General features: G+C 35.7%; 1 protein-coding gene across 1 annotated transcript in view; it reads right to left on the minus strand.

Moving 5' to 3' along the window:
- Positions 1-1,649: 1,649 nt before the first annotated feature.
- Positions 1,650-22,465, minus strand: part of LOC111044988 (solute carrier family 35 member E2A) — a 116,847-nt gene continuing 96,031 nt past the window's right edge. The window contains exon 9 of the transcript XR_005570741.1: positions 1,650-1,993. The gene's annotated coding sequence lies outside the window, so the exon portion shown is untranslated. The remainder of the gene's footprint in view (positions 1,994-22,465) is intronic.

Below are 22,465 nucleotides of genomic sequence, written 5' to 3' on the forward strand. Positions count from 1 at the left end.
GTTTTCACAAATAATGAGAGGGTTGGATATGATGTGGACTCATTTCACATAACCTCTGATCCTGCCAAGGATGACTCAGCATCATCATCTACTGGTAAACAAAAGAAACTCATAGTAAAAGAAGACCAAATACTCTTCCATCTCAGGTATGGACTAGAAACTCTGTTTTCTCTGTTCCATTCAATCAAACTTTTCCGGAAAGTGATTTTTCTCCTGTACAGATTTTTGAACTTTTTTTCACACTTTTTTATATTATTGTTGAGGAAATAGATAAATATGCTGCATTTGAGAATATTGCAGACTCAAATATCACCGTTGATGAACTAAAGTGTTTTCTGGGGATACTCACAATTTTGAGTTACAATTCCTTACCAGGTGTGAGATAGTATTGGGAGTCAGCAGAGGATACAAGGAACCAGCTTATTTACAATTATGAGATGAGACTCATTTATTCGAATATTAAATCTCTTCCATTTTGCAGATAACAATAACATCAACATATCTGACAAACTATAGAAGCTGAGACCCTTCATTAAAAAGCTGCATAGAGTCTTTAGAGACAATTTTGTTCCTTTGAAACAACTAGCTTATGATGTATCTATGGCTCAATGCACATTTGTGTGATGCTAGCCAGTCGCATTTTTATGAGTGGAGTGACTCTCTGCCAATCTTCAGCCAATTTCAGTTCAGTGCACACTTGTATGTGTCTCATTTCGATGACTGTTCCCAATGACTCATATGATAAGGACTTTGGAAAAGCTGCTGTGCTGATGGTGAGGATGCTAAATGAGTTGGGCCCTAAAATGAGTTGTGGCCAGACCTCCCTTACCATTTATACTTTGATAATTTATTTACTGGTTCATTTGAGAGAAAATCACTATCAAGGAACTGGTACAATTCGAATGAACTGTGTACCCAAAGATTGTAGCATAATTTCCATGAAAGACTATAGTGTTAGTAATGATAATATTACTCATTGCTCATTGGCAGGATAATGCACCAGTAACTGTTGCCTCTACTATACATGGAGTCAATCCTATTGTCAATGTGATCAGGTATTCAAAAAGAGGAAAGAAAACTGTTTTAGTCAAGCACCCATATCTAATAAGTGAGAATAATAATTTTATGGGTGGCACTGATCTGATGAATGGAAATATCAATCCCCACAGGGTGCGCAGTGTCCGAAGCAAGAAATGGTGGTGGTCAATATTTTCCTGGTGTTTTGATGTATGTTATCAGAATGCTTGGCATCTCTATAATATGTCCCATCTGCAAAAAATGTCTCAGCTGGAATTCAAAAGAAATGTGTCAGTGTTTTATTTGAGAACATTTGCAATTCAATCTCAAGTTGGAGTAAGAAGAAGTATGCGTCCACAAGCAGCACCTGCATTCCAGGATCTCTGGTATGATAGACTGGACCATTTCATCATCCAGAATTGAGTTAATAAAGTGCAATGTGGGGCTTTGCATTCCATGTTTCATGGAAAATCACACAAAAAATGATATTTCTTCTATTCATATATTATCTAAAAAAATGTAATTTCTTTTTTTCACATATTTATATATATATCAATAAACATAATATCATTTACATACATATTTTCATGTACATTGATGGAAATATAGAGCGTAAATAAATAAATAAATAGATAAAGCCTTTATTCAGTCTCCAGAATCACTTTACATAAAAATAAATGTACAATTTAAGGATACTTCTTCAAGTAATATCAAAGTTCATATGATACAGTACTGTAGTTAATCTTCTTGTTATATTTACATATTTATATCACTTCAATTTTATTAACTGGAAACTAGGTCCACTAGCGGGCATAGGCCTCCCCCAGGTTTCTCCATCTCTGTCTGTTTCTCGCCATCTCCATCCTGTTACTTCCTGTTTGGGGAGCATTTGCATTTTGCTCATGTGTTGCATATGTGGATCTATCGGCTGCATATGATACAGTAAACCATTGGCTTCTTTTACAAAAGTTAATCACTACAACAGGAGACCACCAGTTAGCAAAAATAGTAGAATCACTGCTGCAGAACAGACGCTTCTATGTTTGTATGTCAGCTATGAAGGAAAAAAAGCCGGTGGAGAAACCAAAGAAATGCGCCTACCATTTGAAATCTACGGAAGCAAAGAGACGTCTGAATGCTACATGGAACAACCAGCTGCTAGAACACTCAGAGACACTAAAGTACCTGGGAGTTGTTTTGGATAGATCGCTTACATATAAAGCTCATTGTCAAAATACAATGCTCAAAATGGGCACAAGAAACAATCTCCTGAGGAAACTTTGAAGTAGTAAATGAGGTGCAAAGCCAAATGTATTATTAAGCACAGCTGAAGCACTATGCTACTCAACAGGTGAATATGCATGTTCCATGTGGAATAGGTCAGCACATACCAAGAAGGTCGACACAGCTCTTAATGAAACCTGCCACCTAATAACAGGGTGTATGGAACCTACTCCCATTGAAAGGTTGCACAGAGCAGCAAGCATTGAAAGACCTGGAGGTCGCAGAACTGAAACTGAAAACATAGAGCGGTTCAAACAAACTTTTTGATGCACACCATGTAATGGACCAAATGGAACAACCACCACCTTCAAGGCTAAAATCTAGGAAGGGCTTTATGGACTCTACATCTGCTGATTCACCTCCATGGTTCCCAAAACAAGCATTAACACCCTCAGGACTTGACCTGGACTGGCAAACATGGGCGGTGTTGAACCAACTCAGAACTGGGGTTGCGCCAACAAGAGTGAATCGGGCTAGATGGCATCAAATAGATCCTGGCGACCTGAACTGCGAGTGTGGGAAGCTCCAGGACACTGGACATCTCTTGGAGTGTGCCCTCTGCCCGACAAAATGCACCATTGACAACCTGTGGCAGGGAAATGCCACTGGAATTTCAGTGGCACAATACTGGGCACAACATCTTTAATGTCTTTATTGCCCGGACACAAAAAGTAAGTACTTCCTGTTGTCCTCACGATGTCATCCTTCCATCTGGCTTTCTGTCGTCCAACTCTTCTTGTCCTCCATGATGGTTCCCAGCTGGTAAATTCTCTCGTCCATCTGCCATCCTCTATTCTTGCTATATGTCCAGCCCATTTCCATTTCAGCAACTTCATTGTTTTTGTCACATCCTCAAGGTTTGTCCTACTTCTTATAACAGAGTTTCTGATTCTCTCTTGTCTCCTAATGTTCAATATACTCCTCTCCATGGCTGTTTGAGTGACTTGAACCTTTTTCAACAATGATTTCTTACAAGCCCAGATCTGTACTCCATATATAAGTGCTAGTATTATACATGACTTGAGAACTTTTGCCTTTGTTGTGACAAGATCTTTACTCTTCATAATACACATCAAAGCCCAGTATTTCCTCTATGCTATGTTGCATCTTCTCTTCACCTCTGTTTCTTCTCTTGCTGCAAATGAAAATTTCTAACCAAGATAACTTCATTAATAACTTCATTTATTGGATTCACCATTTACCATTGATTTCTATTTCACAAGTTTCTCTGTTGGACATTATGAAGGTTTTATCTGGATTAATGATGAGTTCAGCTTGTTCACCAGCGTTTGTGAGATCTTCCAACATAGCTTGCAGTTCCAGATTCGATTTTGCAATGATGATAATATCATCCACAAAAGAAGGTGATTGAGATATTCTCCATTGATCTTAATCCCTAATCTCTCCCATCTTAACAGTTTAAAAACCTCTTGGAGAGCTGCATTGAATAGTATCAGTGATGCTGGGTCACTCTGCTTTACTCCTCTTTCTAGCCTGAAGTACTAGCCTGGCTTTTCAAGAATTACCCTTGCGGTACTGTTTTCATAATAATGTTCCAGTATGTTAATGTAGATCTCTGGAACGCCTTGATTTTGAAGAACCGTGAACAAGAATGCATGACTAACATTATCGAATGCTTTCCAGTAGTCAACGAATGCCATATGAAGACCAATTTGATATTCTGAACATTTTCAATTAGTTGATTGACGACTTGGATATTATTAAGAGTTGAAGAGCCTTTTCGGAATCCGGCTTGCTTGATGGGTTGCTGAGATTTGAGGATCAGTTGAATGTGGTTTGTCAATAGTCTCATGAATAATTTTCCAAAGGATGACATAATACTGATGGGGCGGAAGTTATTTGTATTGTATATGTCTCCTTTTTTGAACAGAAGTATAATATCGGTTGATTTCCACTGATGATGTACCTGCTGCTCTTTCAATACTCTATTGAATACATTCGTCATCAGGGTTATAATCACTGGAGCAAGAGTCTGAATCATTTCATTTGTGATTTCATCATTACCAGCCATTTTGTTTTTCTTCAATGATTGTACACAATTCATTACTTCTTGATCTTGGAGAACTGTAATATATGAATCTGTAATAGCATTTGAAATTTCAAATGTTGTATTCTCAGAGAATTTGAATAATGTTTTGTAGAATAGCATAGCTTTCTCAATTATTATTCCATGTCTATTTCTATCTATTCTGCCACGTTTATCTTCAGTCCTGTGTTCCATTGAAGACCATATGATAAATCCTTCTTCATTTTTGTTTTATTGAACCAGATGATTCTAAGGCTTCTGAAATGATTCAGTCCTCATGCATTCTCAGGTCTTTTCTAATATGAAATCTCATTATTCTATAATTATAGAAGGTTGTATTCAATTTTTTCTTCTGAAGTTTTTGGATTCTTCCTCTTCAAAGCCTCTCTCATACATATTAAATCTTTTGTGTTCTGTGAGATTTTTTTGTTTGCTTGAAGCTGATTGTTTGAATGAACTTACAACGAGAAATTCCATCAGATTGTAGCTCTCCTGCAATGTCAGGTGCGATTCATTTTCAATGATGTGTTGTACATTGGTCGCTAGCTCCTGTGTCTAGTAGTAGCTGTGTGAGTAGTACCTAGCTGAGTTGTTGGAAAGTGAGGTCACGTTTGTTTGAGCTCTCATAATTTGTTGTTTTTTGTGCGGTTCTTGATGGGTTAGAGGTCTGGGTTTGGGGCAGCAACTCTCCGACATGCAATCAGAAATCAATAATTTAAAGACTAAGGTGAAGGAATACGAAACTCGTGAAAAACTACACCAAGTGAACCTCGATGATCTCAATAATAATCAAAGGCGCAATAATCTTTGCATATTCGGTATTGCAGAAAGTGGCAGTGAAGACACGGACAATGTGATAATAGATATTGTAAAGACTAAAATGGGACTGGATATCGATAAGCAACTGATCAATCAATCTTATCGTGTCGGCCGTATGGACCTGCTGATCCACGATCCCGTCCAATCTTTGTTAAGTTCTCCAGCTTCAATGCTCGGACGCTGGTGTTTTCGCAGAAGCGTAAACTGGCGGGAAGCAGCGTCCTGATTCGTGAAGACCTTACCAAGAGGCGGTTGGCTCTCTACAGAGACACAATCACCAAGTATGGTGTACGAAATGTTTGGACCAACGAGGGTAAAATAGTGTTTGTGAATGATGGTAAGCGGTCGGTAGCTGCTTTTGCAGAGTGTGCTGATGGCGGCGAGCGACAACAGGCTGATGATGAACAGTTGTAGCTTTAGACAAGGATTGAAATGATACATGTATACAATTTTTAGACTCTTTGATTTATATTGTTATAGATCTGTAGGAAGTGTGAAATTGATTTTTATTTTTGTTTCATGCATTTTAATTCTAGTCTTTTTTAATTTTCAATGTTTCTTTCTCCCCTCTGGACTATCGTAAATATTACCAAAGTATATAATTTTTATTATAAAAAAAAAAAAAAATCATTCTACTACTCAAAAAAATGAAGTAATTTTATTCATATTTTTAATTTTTGTTTTTTCTTTATCTCTGTGTTTTGAGTTTGTAATGTATTTATGTAACATGATGTTTGTCATAGGTCTCCTCAGACCTGGCAAAGGAATTAATAAATCAATCAGTTAATAAATCAATCTCTCTTTCATCCATTTCCAGCATTCTAATAACATTTACATTCCAAACACGCCTCGGTCTCATTAAAACCTATCCTTTCGACAATGTGATAGTTATCAGTCTATGGTCTGTGAAGAATTTAATTTTTCCAGTAACCTCGAACTGGCTAATGAGGCCTCTGCATGTTGTTAGAACATAGTCAATTTCAGTTCTTGTATGCTGATTCGGTGAGATCCATGTCCACTTTTTTCCCATTCTTTTCTTGAAAAATGTATTTATCACCTTCATGCCCTGTTGAAAACAGAGATCCACTAGCATTTGGCCTGCCTCATTTCTCCTCCCATATCCATATTTTTCAATGTGCATTAATGTTGCGGAGTATTATTGTCAATTTTTTTCAATTATTGTTCCTATCTTGGGACAGAATAGTAGTAAGAGATTCATAAAAAAAGTTCTCACTCAATTAAAATTCGCACTCCTCTTTGCCGAAATGATAGAAAATGAAGTCACTCTTTCTGAAAATAATTTTTTCGGAGTTTCTTCTTACTTCTGCTAAATCAAGAATGTCTATATTTGTGTCTAGTAATGCCTCTTCCAATGCACAAACTCGATCTTCTGTATGAAGTGTTTTTACATTCAATGTACCAATCATTAAATCTGGGGGTTTTGGTCACACTTCCCCTCGGTGACCAGCCTTTCTGGGGAAAACAAATTTTTATTTATATTTCTGTTGTTCTTTTCATAATCGTTTCCATTGGTTGGTAGCCTAGTTTCCGGTAAGTCCTATCCTCTATTTTCTATAGATGTGTCAGTAGATCGCCCGATTTCTTGTGAGTTATTGTTCCTATTTTTGAAGTATCCATCCAAAGAGCCTTTTCCAAGATGAAAACTGCCTTGCTTACCATCTCGTTTCTTCGCTGGCTTGGTATTTTGCTCTTCTTTTTGCGGTTAAATATTCAATTCTCTTTTCTTCTTTGTTTTACCATTCTCACTGCTTATAATTAACTTGTCATATTTCAATATGGCGAACTTTCCTTGTTTTCTTGCTTCAAACATCTCTTCTTTCAGCTCCTTCCTCTTCTGTAACACATCCCGAGGAAAATCTTTTGTGATGAACACCTCTTTACCTTTTAATGCCCCTTTATTTTTCAAAATTTCCATCTTCTTCCCCCACGTTGTTAATCCGATTACAATTGGTCTTTTGATATTCCCTGTTTTCTTCCCCAAGCGCCTGATAAAATCTAGATCCCAATTCTCGATTTCCACTCCTATTTCATGTCTTATCAATCTGAAAAACCAATCTTCTAGATTTTCATCGGTTTTCTCCTCAACACCATGGATAATTAAGTTTTTCCTCTTGTTATCTTTTTCTAGTTGCGATATCTTCTCTTTTTGCTCCTTCAATTTTTCATCAAAGCTACTTAAATGATTTTTCAACATTGCTCCAAATTCTTCTGTGAAGGTATCAATTCTTTCTTCAAGTCTTGACTCATCTCCATTCTAAATGAGTTGAGCATATCTTTGAGGCTGTCTGCATCCATTCTGTACTTTCTAGGTTAACGTGTGGTTTAAAGAGGTATCTATTATTTTTCACACTGGGTGAGATAAAGTGGTATAGAGTGGGTGACGTTTTATTGTTGAATTGATTAGTGTGATAACACTCTCTCTTTCTGATGTTGAATACAACTCGTCCTGATAAGATAATGGAAAACCGTTGAGCTTAGCAGCTTTTAAAAACAAGAGATAAGACACAGTGATCTCAAATTCTTCTGTTATCACTAAATGAGCAGACTTTGATACACAGTACAAATAATTCCGTATCCCTCCGCCGCTATGTATCTCGAATTTATGGGTTTCCTCGTTTCAGATCCAAATAAGTTTTGGTAGAAGTTTAGTGAAATTTCCGTTTATCACGTTGTACCCACTGAGTTCAAAGTTCTTGACAGGTGCCAAACGACAGAAAACAGACTATGCTTTTTCTTTTTCGTTAGGAAAAAATAAACTGCAATAAAAAAATTGTGATGGATCTTCACTCTCAATCCACTATCATAGAACACAACTATATAATGGACACTTTCACTTTGTATTTCACATTTTTCATTCCATGTTTCATGCAATATCACACAAAAATGATATTTCTTCTATTCATATATTATATAAAAAATGGAATTTTCTTTTTTTCACATATTTATATACACAGGGTGTTTACGAACTGCCTACCAACACTCTAGGGCATTGTTCCTGGGTAAAAAACGTATCTAAATATCATATTTAAATTGTCCGGAAGTCTCCAGTTACTCACACAGCGGCCATTTTGCTTTTTTCACTTATTATTTTCTTCTAAAATAATGGTTAAACTTTACAAGAATAACTTTTTTTAGTAAATTTAATTGCCTATCGATTAGTACCAGATGTTTGAAGAATTTCCCCTCGCCTCACTAGCTCTAATAAAAGATGCTTTTATCTGATGCAGACCGTCACCTGATAAAGAACTCGTAGAATATGAATTAAATTGTGTCACCTATGGCATGATTTCTTCCAGTTACCTGGTGCAATGCACAATGACTCAGTTAGCCAAAGATCACAAATAAGAATTTCCCCTCGCCTCAATAGCTCAACTAAAAGATGCTTATGTGGATGACATTGTGACAGGAGCTTCAAGTGTATCTGAAGCAAAGATACTAGTTTCACAATTGAAGGAACTTATGATGTCACAAGGACAAATGCAGCTCAGAAAATGGGCCTCAAACAATTCTGAAATAATTTAAAATTTTACTCATAAATTTCTTGAGAATCTTCTCATATTCTCTGATGACCCACAAAGTAAAAGGTACTTTGTAAAGGAACAGATGATTCCGAGGAGATTGATTTTTTTCTAAAGTTATTACCAATCGATCTCATGCAGAGAATTGCTACAGAAACGAACTATTACCATGAAAAAATCCTTGAAGAATTCTACATTCCTCCAAAGTCTAGGCTGAAGCAGTGGATTGAAGTGACTCCTGATAAACTCTATCTATTCTTGGCTCTAACAATGCTCATGACCAGAGTAAAAAAAATTGAGAATAAATGAGTATTGGTCTAGAAATCATCTCATATCCATGCCAATTTTTTCCCAAGTTATGCCTCGCAATAACTATCTCAATATTCTGAGTATGCTACATTTTGCTTCAAATGATCAGAACAACCAGCAACCACCTGACAAACTGCGAAAAATTAGGCCAGTTGTTGACCATTTTCGTGAAACCTTCAAAAACAGTTTCAAGCCATTTCAAAATCTATGCATTGAGTCTAATTCTTTTCAAAGGACGATTGGGTTTCAAACAGTACATTCCTGTGAAACGAAGTAGATTTGGAATAAAATTATTTGTACTATGTGATGTTGAAACAGACTTTATCCTTGATTTTATTGTTTATGTTGGAGCAGGAACTGAAATCACTGATTATTATGAGGTTGGTATGTCAGGGTCAGTTGTAACTACTCTTCTAAAGGACTATTTAGTAAAAGGACATACGGTTTACTTGGATAATTGGTATTCAAGCCCAAAGTTATTCTTGAATTATTTCAAACTGTAGTGTTATTCTATAGTATAAACCTATTAAATCAGGCATGGCAAGATTAATTGAAGTTTTCTTGACTCTAGCCCGTTCACCTGCATGAATTAGGTATAGACTCAGGTATTTTCTAGATGTGTCGGCCTATTTCTAAATTCTAAATTTTATTCAAAATTATCTTCTTTATCATCTTTTAAAAGGTCAGGCACAATATCCTTATGACTCGGCCTATTCACATTTCAACTCCTTTTCATGCTTCTATTATTTTTCAAACACCAGCACAGCTGTTGAAAGTTATATGTATTATAAATATATAGTATAAAAGCATTATGTACAATACATTTGTAAAACTGTGAACTATATTGTCCTCGTCATAGTCAACAATCCAGAGAAGGCAAACAATACTCCCCACAATAACAATACTTCACTATCACACCCTCTCTCACACACACATTCACTTTCTCTCTTACTAGCCACCCTTAGTACAAAGTGGCAACAGTGTTGGTAGAGACGGGTGGTGGTGTCAAGAGCAAGCTTCGACCTTGAAGGACCCATTTTCGTTTGGCCAACTATAGTTTCACAATTTGAAGGAACTTATGATGTCACAAGGACAAATGCAGCTCAGAAAATGGGCCTCAAACAATTCTGAAATAATTTAAAATTTTACTCATAAACTTCTTGAGAATCTTCTCATATTCTCTGATGACACACAAAGTAAAAGGTACTTTGTAAAGGAACAGATGATTCCGAGGAGATTGATTTTTTTTCTAAAGTTATTACCAATCGATCTCATGCAGAGAATTGCTACAGAAACGAACTATTACCATGAAAAAATCCTTGAAGAATTCTACATTCCTCCAAAGTCTAGGCTGAAGCAGTGGATTGAAGTGACTCCTGATAAACTCTATCTATTCTTGGCTCTAACAATGCTCATGACCAGAGTAAAAAAAATTGAGAATAAATGAGTATTGGTCTAGAAATCATCTCATATCCATGCCATTTTTTTCCCAAGTTATGCCTCGCAATAACTATCTCAATATTCTGAGTATGCTACATTTTGCTTCAAATGATCAGAACAACCAGCAACCACCTGACAAACTGCGAAAAATTAGGCCAGTTGTTGACCATTTTCGTGAAACCTTCAAAAACAGTTTCAAAATCTATGCATTGAGTCTAATTCTTTTCAAAGGACGATTGGGTTTCAAACAGTACATTCCTGTGAAACGAAGTAGATTTGGAATAAAATTATTTGTACTATGTGATGTTGAAACAGACTTTATCCTTGATTTTATTGTTTATGTTGGAGCAGGAACTGAAATCACTGATTATTATGAGGTTGGTATGTCAGGGTCAGTTGTAACTACTCTTCTAAAGGATGTCACGTTATTCTTTATAAAATAACGATTAGCCTCCTGCTTGGCATCAGTCGGTAGAGCATGAATATTTGATATAATTATATAGTTAGGTCGTGGTTTTTTAATAGGATTCAGTCTCATAAAATCTTTATAGGCCTAGGTATGGGCTTCCCCTATAACTCTTGTAATTCATTAATAATAAATATATATAAATATGATACTTATACTATAGTGTTGAGGAATAAAAATAAATTGCACACCATAAACATTTTGATACATATATTAAACAATAATGCAAAAAATAGATCGAGGCAAAATATATATAAAGAGCGATAAAAAATATAATATAAAAATAGAACAATAATTGAAATCAGTAAAATATCACAGGCAAAACTTTATATTCTAGATTTATGGCACGAATCATTACCATGTGCCTTTATCTTAAAATCATATGCATCCTTTTGCATGTAGCTGCGATATGCGCTTGCTAATACTTGTCGACTTGGACAATTCAATTAAAAAAATAGGTTCTTTAAGATCAACTTGATAAATTAGCCACTAATAATCCAAATATATATATATATATATATATATATATATATATATATATAATATATATATTTAAATTCTCTAGTACTTAGTAGATTTCTTTGTATTGAATATATATATTTTATCTCAGGGTGCAAGATTCGGCACCTGACGGAATAGGTAGAGCCATTCATCTAGTGAATTAGAGCTATAACAAACTATCGCAAATTATATTGCAAAAATTAAAGACCATATGAATGTGTTTTAATAGCCTAGATTTTATACTTCTTTGATCCAAATGGAGTTTTCTGAAATGTATTGATCTATATTTTCCTTCAATAAAATACCTTTAATACTAATTTTACTTGTGCAAGTCTTTCTCTTATTACATTCTTAATTTATAATAAAAACCCTTTCGACGAGCTAGCTTTGATTATTAGATAGATTCGAAGCACTAGGGCGCCCATCACTAATTCAATATTTATCACTCACGTGTCGAAAATCTTCTTATAAGCCGCCGATGTCGATCCAACTCCTGGTGGTCCTGGAATACGGTAGCCGGAATCGTCTCTTCCAAGGAGTTATAAATTATTTGAAATTGAAAATGACTTCTGCTTTACAAGAGCATCACAAAGTCCTTTAAGAAATTTAATATTTGATCTAACTTTAGCTTTTACAATTTATAGCAAGGTATTACGCTCTAAAATATTGGGGTCCTCTCATGGTGGCATTTGGCTGGCGAGTGATGGTTCTCCTTTCTCAATTTTACAAATCTTACTTCCGACTTTCAAATTAACATAAAATTTGAATATCTTAGTCCTCCGCCATTTAGGTTCAAATAGATCGTACAAAAAATATCAAATTATTACTTAGGTTGTGCGTTTAATAATTTCTTTGCCTTCGAGCCATATCGATAACATAGACTATACAATATTTTAACATAAATCTAGAACATTTATATAAATATATAGAAATATTTTTGAATTGGCCTACAGTTGCCGCCTATTAACTGCCGTTGTGCTATTGGTGCATGCAAATTGATTCAGTATTCATGCGCCTGGTACCTCCTATTTCCTGAATACACTTAATTATTTTTATTTGGTTTTTACTTATGCTCTCTACATGCTAGCTAATATTCTGTATACTAATATTCATTTCATGCTACCTAATAGTTAGCCACGTGATCATGTGTTCTTTCACATTGCATACTGTTTTGTTGCAATAGAGCTCTGCCAAGGGGTTTTGGTCAGATTCTACGTTGCTCGATTTGGTCGATCTTTAGGTCGCCGATCCCTGAATGCATATACCTAACCTCAATCTTCAAAATATTTTATATAATAATATATCTATTAGCAACAAATCCTTTCAAATCCTTTTTAGGTTTTTGTACCGTTTAGCCAGAACAAGCTGATGCTATCTAATCTTAATTGTTATCTATTTGGCGATATTAGCCAGTTACTTTATTTCAGACCTATTACTATTTCGGTTAGGGATTTTTATCTACCCAAATTCGATATTTTACACGCGCCCCTGGATTTGAATTCAAAATATTTGAGAATCACAATGTTTTTAATGAAAATCCACCCTTCAATACATCGATATATACCATACTTTATTTATAAATTATACTCTCAGACTTCTATCACAGTTCGCAGACCTATCTGCTGCATCTCTTTTAGACCTCTATCAAATACAATAACAAATTCTCCTCCTCAACACACATAAAATATCATAAATATAATCTTCTAGACGCATTCCTCCTTACAACACTTAAAACATAATATTTTTAAATTCGCTGCTCGCAGGGCCGCCAACCTAACTGCACACATTTCATGACTCTCACAATTGATTCTTTTCAGACAATAATTTCGATGTACAAAACTTCTGGGCTTATATTTTATAGTTCTTCTTGGGTCTTAATATAAATAATTTTCTATACATCAGGTACAATACTTTTCTTTTGCTAATGGCTCTTTGGTTTTGGTAGCTAGCATTCACTTTAGGTTTTTTCAGGGTACAAACATGGCATAACTAAAGGTAATAAATATAGAACATATAAATAACATACTAACATTAATAAATATAATAAATAACAATAATAAATAACATTTTTGGGGTTACAATACTTTTTTATAATCATATGTTAACAGACGTTACATATTTGATTTAGGTGGCTTTGCTCAGCTGGTCACTGGTTCTACAGAATTGCTGTCGAATTTCATAATTAACCTAACTGCTCATTTTTTTCATTTTAAAGGTAATTAACAAATTTTAATTATTCTATCCCCGCTTGTGTCCTTTTTTATTTGATGTAACTAATTAATTACATATTCAAAAATTACTCCCTTGCTTGTTGCAGGTTTTGATAGTTGGAAGGAAACGAAAAATCTGATTTGTTGACACGAGGTGGCCTCATCAATATTAGATTTATTAAGAAAGGTTAGTAATTGGCTTGATAGTGGTGTTTTCCTTGATTACTTATCATATTATTTCAATTTGACGATATTGCATGTAAAAATCCGTGGTTTACTGGCATCTTCTTGCATTCTGTTGTAGATGTTGTAGGCTGGTGAGGTTATCTGCTGTTGATTTGTGAGGCTGTCCTATTGATAACTTATCCTCATAAATTTAAAGCCCTGGTATCTTGTGTATTCTTTCTTCGAATAACTCCTTGTTCCTTTAATAATAATTTCTTTTAATTGATCAAAAGTCTTCCATTTATTTTCTTTCAATACTATCCACATAGTTTCTTTATAAACAACTTTAATCATATCAGGAAACAGTTTCGTAAAGCAAGATTTTTCATAGGCATAAACTTCTTCAATAATATTCTCCTCTTCATTATTTCTTAACATCACAATTTTAGCAAACATCACGGCCTTAATAACAAATAATTTCACCATACAAGAATTCCAACAGAAAACAAATTCCTTCAACACTAACATGGTCTTAATTATAACCTCAATAGCATCACTTTTCAATATTATCACAGTCATGGTAATCCACACAATACAATAAATCAAAACACTAATTAGTTCTTTAATAATATAATCTTTCCAAATATAATAGCCCGGTACTCCCTTTTATTAATATAATTCCTTGTTTCTTTCACTCTTATTAAGCACTTTCCATTCTTCATTAGTCCATCTTCCATTTCCTTGTTGCCCATGCATAAATCCATAGTTGTTCTTGTAGCTCCATTTTTGTCATATTTCTTTGGCCTATTATTCCAGTCACATAGCTGGTTATCTGCTTTAAAGCGTATGTGCCACGGATGTACGCCGTCGGTCTGCTCCTGTCCTCCTCGGTGTCGGTCCGGTGTTCTTCTTTGCCTCTTGAAGCATGCATGCGGCCTCCATCGGCGCGCGCGGTTCCTCCGTTTCTTCCGCCTCCGGGCCTTGCGATGCATGTTCTTACGGTCCTGTATGCTGTCCTCCTCGTCCTGATACCAGTCGGGTGTCATCAGGCGCTTCCGTCTCCGGGCCTTGCGGTGGTCGCTCCTTTTGTCCGGTAGTCCGTCCTCTTGGTCCTCCATCCTGGGTTCCTTGGGGTGCTGTGGGGTCGAATGATGCGCGGGTGTGGTGTGCAGATACATGGTGGCGGTCTCTTGATGTGCGGGCTGCTCTTCCTGCGGTGATGGGTCTTCGGCGGGAAACAATATACTTAAAATGGGTTGTTGCTTGCGGCTGGTTTTTGGTGGTGGTTTATCTTGTATTAACATCTGTTTTTCTAATATTTTCGGTAAACCGTTCACAAAGGTGGTATATGAGGCTGTAGTATCTTTATTTTCTCTATCTATTTTTTCTGAGCTTGTGTGGGTTGTATCGGGGTTATCATGTAGACATAATTGTTTAGATGTAGTTTTCTGTATATCTGGTGGCGGGTCGTTGGGTGCTGGGTTCCGGGTTTTTTGTTGATTTAATCCTGTGGCATGCGCTAATGTATAATTTGTGCTTACTTGTTGAGGTGGCGGTTTGTAATTTCTGTTATAATTATTCTGAGTGTGACTGTTATTTGAGTTTAATCGATCACGGCCATCATAGTGATTCCTGCTCCGCTGGGCGTAGTGGTTGGTTGTGCGATTTTGAAAATTTTCATTATTCCAGTTACCATTTTGCTTGTGCTCATAGCGGCGTTCGGATTGAGGGGCAGATCGGTAGCGATCATATGATACCGGTTCATATTTTTGGCTGTTATACTGATTACTTTTTGAATTAGGTTGATTCTGTGCATACATTTGATCTGACCGGTGATTTGATATTGCCATCATAGATTGTATATTGTATAAATAATCTATCAGCTGTTTGCAACTAGTTATTGGCTGTGTAGCCAATGCTGTTCTGACTTGGAAAGGTAGCTTTTTTACGATTATATTTGCTAAAACTGAATCACACATTGGCTCATCTAATTGAGCATTTTTCAGTTTAAGGTATTAACAAATTGATGGATGTGTCGTCTGTCCTAGAATTAAACTCACAAGCAATGATATTGGCTAGTGCATCCATTTGTCTATTTTTACTCCAATATTGTTCCAGGAAAGCTGCACTGAACTCGTCTAACGTCCTGAATTCGTGATTATGGATCTGGAAGAACATCAGAGGTTCACCGCTTAACAAACTGGATAATCGAAGACGCCAAAAATTCCAAGAGGTGGGTGTTAATGATTGAACTAGTTTTTTCTGATCTATAAATTCTTTAGGTTGGAGATAGCGGTCTGTATTGTCAAAACGGCCTAATTCATTGAAACTGTGTAGTGAATCAAACGTTGCTATGGGAATAGGCTCTATATTCTCGTGCGGAAATTGATGTATTTGACTTTCAAGTTGTACTACTTCTCTTGGGCCTGTTTCCAATGACTAGAAGCTTCTGTTTCATTATCTACTACTTCGGCATTTAATTCAGATGAAAATAATTGCTGTTCTCCAACGGCTGTCTCCAATGAATTAAGTTGTACTATGTTTTGATTTATATCAGAATTTGGGTGAGCTATTTCATGAATTTGTGGAGTGTTTTGTGCTGGTAGGTTATCTATTCTTTCATTTAACTCACAAGTGACAGTATCTATTTTTGCTGTTAAATCGGTTGTAATTAGTTCTTGATTTTCAGCGGTAGATGCTGATATTGTGTCCGCAGTTTCCTCACCCGTTCTTACCGATGTATCCTTCAATGATTCCCGCATTTCCTTCATTTCCGCCTTCAAGTCCTTCATTACCATGGTCATTGTTTTTTCTAAACTATTAGAAAATGACTTGATCATCCCCTCTACTATAACCCTTCTTATTGCTTCTTGGGAGACATTTAACGGTTTATTACTGTTCACAGGATTCTTGGCGGTGATTGAAGAGATCTGGGTGTTGGACTCCATCGCGCCCCCCTCAGCGTCGATCTCCGCTACTATCGCCGTCTGCAGTGTGTCTGCTACCTTACTTTGCGTGGACGAAAAGAGACTCATATTTTAAAAATGGATTAAGTGTCAAGTGTTTGTTAAAAAAGTGAAAGTTTTGGCCAACAAGGCATTAATAAGGACACAAATGAGGATGGGCCTATGGACATTACAAGCCAGGTAACCTATTTATTACTTAAGCTCTTATAATATAATAATACTATTCATTGATTTCTGACTAGCAGTTTAGGCCCATAAATATAATAGCTCTCTCTATAAAATATATTTTCTACAATAATAATATAAAATTTTCTTTAAAACATATAATTTCTCCTTATTTGAAGCTATGATTCCCCAAAAAGTAATACAAATTTTACTTCGCCTGTTTTCCTCAATACTCGTATAAGTTATCTATAATTTCATTATCCATCCACGATAAATTTTAATATAACTAGACTTGTCTTTCAATATTATCTTCAATATGGGTATTGACTTAATTTCAAATAATTATTCAATGAGCTTGGCTCTCATCATCAGTCCCACGTTGGTACGGCATGTTTTATGTCACGTTATTCTTTATAAAATAACAATTAGCCTCCTGCTTGGCATCAGTCGGTAGAGCATGAATATTTGATATAATTATATAGTTAGGTCGTGGTTTTTTAATAGGATTCAGTCTCATAAAATCTTTATAGGCCTAGTTATGGGCTTCCCCTATAACTCTTGTAATTCATTAAAAATAAATATATATAAATATGATACTTATACTATAGTGTGAGGAATAAAAATAAATTGCACACCATAAACATTTTGATACATATATTAAACAATAATGCAAAAAATAGATCGAGGCAAAATATATATAAAGAGCGATAAAAAATATAATATAAAAATAGAACAATAATTGAAATCAGTAAAATATCACAGGCTAAACTTTATATTCTAGATTTATGGCACGAATCATTACCATGTGCCTTTATCTTAGAATCATATGCATCCTTTTGCATGTAGCTGCTATATGCGCTTGCTAATACTTGTCGACTTGGACAATTCAATTAAAAAAATAGGTTCTTTAAGATCAACTTGATAAATTAGCCACTAATAATCCAAATATATATATATATATATATTAAATTCTCTAGTACTTAGTAGATTTCTTTGTATTGAATATATATTTTATCTCAGGGTGCAAGATTCAGCACCTGACGGAATAGGTAGAGCCATTCATCTAGTGAATTAGAGCTATAACAAACTATCGCAAATTATATTGCAAAAATTAAAGACCATATGAATGTGTTTTAATAGCCTAGATTTTATACTTCTTTGATCCAAATGGAATTTTCTGAAATGTATTGATCTATATTTTCCTTCAATAAAATACCTTTAATACTAATTTTACTTGCGCAAGTCTTTCTCTTATTACATTCTTAATTTATAATAAAAACCCTTTCGACGAGCTAGCTTTGATTATTAGATAGATTCGAAGCACTAGGGCGCCCATCACTAATTCAATATTTATCACTCACGTGTCGAAAATCTTCTTATAAGCCGCTGATGTCGATCCAACTCCTGGTGGTCCTGGAATACGGTAGCCGGAATCGTCTCTTCCAAGGGGTTATAAATTATTTGAAATTGAAAATGACTTCTGCTTTACAAGAGCATCACAAAGTCCTTTAAGAAATTTAATAATTTGATCTAACTTTAGCTTTTACAATTTATAGCAAGGTATTACGTTCTAAAATATTTGGGGTCCTCTCATGGTGGCATTAGGCTGGCGAGTGATGGTTCTCCTTTCTCAATTTTACAAATCTTACTTCCGACTTTCAAATTAACATAAAATTTGAATATCTTAGTCCTCCGCCATTTAGGTTCAAATAGATCGTACAAAAAATATCAAATTATTACTTAGGTTGTGCGTTTAATAATTTCTTTGCCTTCGAGCCATATCGATAACATAGACTATACAATATTTTAACATAAATCCAGAACATTTATATAAATATATAGAAATATTTTTGAATTGGCCTACAGTTGCCGCCTATTAACTGCCGTTGTGCTATTGGTGCATGCAAATTTGATTCAGTATTCATGCGCCTGGTACCTCCTATTTCCTGAATACACTTAATTATTTTTATTTGGTTTTTACTTATGCTCTCTACATGCTAGCTAATATTCTGTATACTAATATTCATTCATGCTACCTAATAGTTAGCCACGTGATCATGTGTTCTTTCACATTGCATACTGTTTTGTTGCAATAGAGCTCTGCCAAGGGGTTTTGGTCAGATTCTACGTTGCTCGATTTGGTCGATCTTTAGGTCACCGATCCCTGAATGCATATACCTAACCTCAATCTTCAAATATTTTATATAATAATATATTTATTAGCAACAAATCCTTTCAAATCCTTTTTAGGTTTTTGTACCGTTTAGCCAGAACAAGCTGATGCTATCTAATCTTAATTGTTATCTATTTGGCGATATTAGCCAGTTACTTTATTTCAGACCTATTACTATTTCGGTTAGGGATTTTTATCTACCCAAATTCGATATTTTACAAGGACTATTTAGTAAAAGGACATACGGTTTACTTGGATAATTGGTATTCAAGCCCAAAGTTATTCTTGAACCTTCATGAGCTTCAAACAAATGTGTGCGGTACTGTTAGGAAGAGTAGGAAATTCATGCCAAAGCTAAACAAAAAGTTGAAAAGAGGTGAAATACAATCCAGTCACACCAACAATCTTTTAGCAATGAAGTGGATGGATAAGAAGGAAGTTTGGATGTTGACAACACTTCACAATGATGCAAGCATTGAAACACTACAAAGAAATAATATGATCAAGTCAAAGCCAATTTGCATTGAAGATTACAACAACAATATGGGTGCAGTTGATAAGACTGATATGCTTCTCTGCAACCTGAAATGCATGAGGAAGACTATCAAGTGGTACAAAAAATTGGCTTTCCATTTGAAGGCTCCAGAATGAAAAACAGATATTGACCACTTAGGCTGAAAGTGGGGTTTTAACTGTTTCAGAATCACGAAAAAAATTAGAATCGCTTAGGATGAAAACCAGATGAGTTTAGTGCTTCTCTTGCTCACTAGAGTGCTCTGATGTATTTGGCTCATATCTGGTTGTTTCACGACAGACAGTGGTTGAGAACTTGGGCCAGTTATAGAATAGACACGGCTCATTGTATATTCATACTGAAAGTCGATGAAGCCAACATCTACAGCCAAATCCACCCATCTTGACGTCACAGCAGTGACGTCACGCATCGTAAAGAAATTATAGAAAACTTTTTTGAGTTTGTTGTGTAAGTGTTTGTGGTGTTTAACTTACATTGTTGTTGAACAATGCATTGTTGTTAGCTTGGTTGTGACGTCAAGATGGGTGGATTTGGCAGTACATGTTGGCTTCAGAGGCTAGACTTCCCAGCGTGTCTATTCTATAACTGGTCTAAGGTTGAGAATGACAATCTGATATTTCCAACATCATTGAGAATGAAAACAATATATCTGTTAGGCTGTGGCTGGATATATCTGGTATTCATTCTCAATCTATTATGTTGACAGTTGCATCAGTCTTATTCTATATCAGTTTAATTCATTGTTATTAAATACTAGTCTATTGATTGCTCTGCTCTTACCTCATAAGAGCTGGTAAAATGAATTATGGTCTTACTCCCCTACAAGCAAGAAAGCTTGCTTACGATTATGCAGTTGGACTTGGTCTTCAATTCCCACAGTCATGGAAAACTTCAAAGTTGGCTGGTAAAGAATGGTGGTTTGGTTTTAAAAGCCGCCAACAACAGCTAACTTTGAGAAAACTGGAAAGTACCAGTTGAAGCCGGTCTACTTCGTTCAACAGGACAAATGTCAGTGAGTTTTTTTTAAATCTAAAAGGCCTGTATGACAAATATAAGTTCACCCCAGACTGCGTTTTCAATCTTGATGAGACTGCTGTGACTACTGTTCACAAACCACCTAAAGTGATTGCGCAACGTGGCTTAAAACAGGTAGGCCAAGCCACATCAGCTGAACGTGGACAGTTAGTGACAATAAGCAACATCATAAGTGCTGATGGAAATACTATTCCGCCAGTGTTTGTTTTTCCCAGAGTTAATTTTAAAGACTTTATGTTAACCAAAGCCCCTGTAGGAAGCTTGGGCTTGGCCCATCAGACCGGATGGATGACAAATGAAAACTTTTTGCTTGTTGTCAAGCATCTTATAACACATGCAAAACCAAGCAAAGAAGAGCCAATTCTTGTTATCATGGATAATCATGAAACACACATCACCATAGATGTTGTATTGGAGGCAAGAAATAATGGAGTTCATCTCCTTACCATGCCCCCGCACTGCAGTCATAGACTCCAACCTCTGGATGTTGCAGTGTATGCCCCTTTCAAGTAACACTACAATTCTGCTGCAAACAACTGGATGCTCAACGACCCTGGTAAAACTCTTTCTATTTACAATGTTGCCGAAATAGCTTGAATCGCTTTTAACCATGCAATGACAAGAAGAAATATTCTTTGTGCATTTCAGAAAACTGGAATTTGTCCTTTTAATGATAAAATTTTTACTGATGACGAATTTTTGGTATCTGCAGTGACAGATCGCCCAATGACAGCCTCACCTTCAACATCCACTCTTGTCGATGTTAATTTGCCAAGCACACCCTCTGCTCATCCAGAAACTACACCTAGTCGTCAATCTACAACACGTCCTGTCATCACTCCCGAGGATGTCCTACCATTCCCCAAAGCTTCCCCAGAGCAAATGGGAGATATGCTGAGGGGTGATCTTTCTGATATAGAAGATTTGAATGAAGAAGATGATGATGCTGATGACAAACTTCAAGTGAATGAAGAAGAACTACAACGGAGGCTACAAGTTTTTGAAGAGGGACTAAATCAGGTAGAATATGATACTAATATTCAGAATGATGACCCAGCCCCTGATCTTCCAGAAGTGATAGGCCTAGACAATAATGAAGGATTGATTGAAGTGGGAGGAGAGATGGAGGAAACCACGGGATTTCAGATTTCCTGAGAAGCTATGTGAAGTTCAGATTACACCCCCAGAAGAAATGAAAACTCCCAAACAGTATTTTGATATGTTTATTGATTCAGAAATGATTGAGAATCTAGTAGTCCAGACAAATTTATACTCTGTTCAAAAAAGTGGAGCTAGCATTAACACAAATAGAGCAGAAATCAAACAGTTTCTTGGCATCAATCTGCTGTCTTCTATTGTAAGGATGCCTTCCTATCGTATGTACTGGGCCAATGAAACGAGGTAACTCCCCTATTGCAGACAAAATTTCTAGAAATAGATATGATAAACTTCGTACTTACTTCCATGTAAATGATAATACCCATATGCTGCCATTGAATGATGCTAATCATGATAAACTTTTCAAAATAAGACCATTTGTGAATGCTGTTCGAGAAAATATGAAGAAGGTAGAACCAGAGGAAAAATGTTCAGTGGATGAGATGATAATCCCTTTCAAGGGCAGATCAAAAATGAAACAGTATATAAAAAACAAGCCCCATAAATGGGGCATAAAAGTTTTTGCTATTGCTTCACAGAGTGGGATTGTACATGACTTTGAGGTTTATGTGGGGAAAGGGACAGTGAAATCTACAAATAATAAACTGGGACTTAGTGGAGAAATAGTTGTACGAC

Source organism: Nilaparvata lugens, chromosome 3 (assembly GCF_014356525.2).
Source record: "Nilaparvata lugens isolate BPH chromosome 3, ASM1435652v1, whole genome shotgun sequence".
Taxonomy (NCBI): Eukaryota; Metazoa; Arthropoda; class Insecta; order Hemiptera; family Delphacidae; genus Nilaparvata; species Nilaparvata lugens.